The following is a 2,368-nucleotide window of genomic DNA, read 5'->3' as shown; positions in this document are numbered from 1 at the left end:
TATATACCCGCGCGTGTTCAGTGGAGGGGGGAAGAGTGGCTGTCCGCTGGATCGGCGTCCAACTGGGCTGTTGTCCAGCTATACCCGCTGCGATGCTGTCTAGTTATGTACCCGTTGCGCTGTTGTTCAGCTATCTACCCGCTTCGGTGCCGCTTCGGTGCCACTTCTGTGCCACTTCTGTGCCACTTCTGTGCCGCTTCTGCCCCTCTTCTGCGCCGTTTCTGCGCCTCTAAGTTCTACCCAATTTTTCGCACCTCCGGGACGCGCAACTCTGCCGCTGCGACAACCGTGTGACCCCTCCTCTCGAAGGACATGCACATACACACACAGGTGTACAGAGGCACCCGCCTGGGTAAAAACTCCTACTAAGGAAGTGGCCCTTTAACAAGTGGACCCTCTTCGAGGGCTCACACTAACACGGAGGCGTTTGCTCGTTTGTTGGTATCCCCCCAATTGACAAATCGCTCAAACGTTTTTATCCTCAGTGGATACAAAAAGGAAAAAGAAAAAGAGAAAAGAAAAACGAAAAGGAAAAAGAAAAACTTCCTGCTCGATTACTTATTTTACGTTTGCACATTCGAGTGATACATCAGTACATGGTCGTCTTGGTTAACTTCCTTTTTTAATCCCTTCAGTGTTAAATATATGTCCATATGTGCGCCCCAGACGAGGGTCCAATTTTTTTTTTTTTTTTTTTTTTCCTAGGTTGCTAAAATATTTGCGATGATATGCACACGTTATGAGTGTAAAAACACTACAACTAATGAGGAAGCAAAAAAAAAAAAAAAAAAAAAAAAATGCCTCACATAATCAGAGCAGCCATTTATCGTTACATTAGTTCATCTCCGTGTTTGTGAGACTGTCGCATGGGTGCTCTTTCGAGCTTTGCCAGCATGCAATGGTAATGAAAAAAAAAAAAAAAATGAAGCAAAAATTAACTACGCTTATTCTGTGCCATTCGGTTCAGTCAAAAATTTCCTGTTGATTGTGTGCCAAAATGTGGATGTACTTACGGCTGGGTAGATGATGCATATAATTTGTGGACTGTCTGGCCTCTTTCGACGTAACGGTAGCCCCAGGTGGATTCACAGCCAGGGGGCGAAGGATGCGCTTTTCCACCCTAGGGGTAGTGCCCCATGGGAAAGGCACAAGAGGAGGGGAAAAGGGCAGGGAGGTCAGCAGCACAATGGCAATAAATGGCGATAAATGGCTATAAGCTGCGTGTCAAAGTGACCACTCACACAACCTGGCTGCTGCCCGTTCCCCAGACTGAGGAAAAAACAATAGTGGGAAAAGGCCCCTGAAGCAATAATTTGCTAAAGGCAAAAAGCCGTTATTTTTTTTTATTCCATTTTGAGAATATCGCAAAAATGTCAATTTTATTTTTTTTATTTCTCTATTATATACTTTACCTCTTTGGCGAAAAAAATACAGATCGACGAAAAGTTACGGCCATTTTGTTTTTTTGGCAGAGGGGGGGGGGAGCAACTAAAAAGCTTTGCAAAAAGGAAGCGCAAAGTGGCACAGCATGGTAAAGCACGGCAAATCATTAAGGCATAACAAAACGTGACATAAAAAAAAAAAAAGCAAAAAAGTCTGAATGTCCGTCCATTTCGCTTGCATGCTTTTTGCGTATTTCCATTTGCCCCCTTTTTGGAGGCAGAAATTTGCTCATATATATTCACGGCGCGAATAATTGCTCAGGCGCTTGCCCGCCCGTATGCCCAAAAAATGGCGGGTCGCAAAATGGGGGGAAAAAAAAGAAAAAAATCTCCACTTTGCGCAGTAAGAACTTCATTTCCGCTCAGTCAATTTCCATCATGCTTTCCCCCCAAGTCGCCTTCATTCTTGCTGACCATCTTTTGGAAATCCCCCCCAAGCAGTTCAGTTGTTGGGTACATGTTTGCACTTTTTTTCCACCATTTGGACCACTCTTTTGTGACATTTTTGTTACATTTTTGTGACTTTTTCGGAATTGTTCCCAATTGGGACGCAATTCTCCGCGTTTCCCATTTTTGCAATTTCCGAGCTATGCGACAAAGCGAGTCGACATTTTAAAAATTTCGCGAAGAGCCAATGCGACCTCTTCCCGAGGAAAGGCAAAAAAGTCCCCCCAACACTCGCCTTTTCCTCCAAAAAAGGCTCTTCCCCCAAATGCGCTCAACACAAAAAAAAAAAAAAAAAATCTCAACAAATGAGCCACATGCACACAAATTGCAAACCATTGTCACATATAAAGCAGCATGATAATTTTTCCAAGTGGTCATTTTTACAACTGAAAAGATGGCAGCACTATCCACCCATTTTGGTGAACAAAAATTAGCACAACAAAGGTTACAAAAGGAGTCTTCCTTTTGAAAAGGAAAGG

Source organism: Plasmodium cynomolgi, chromosome 12 (genome assembly GCF_000321355.1).
Source record: "Plasmodium cynomolgi strain B DNA, chromosome 12, whole genome shotgun sequence".
Taxonomy (NCBI): domain Eukaryota; phylum Apicomplexa; class Aconoidasida; order Haemosporida; family Plasmodiidae; genus Plasmodium; species Plasmodium cynomolgi.
Note: the sequence above shows the minus strand (reverse complement) of the source record.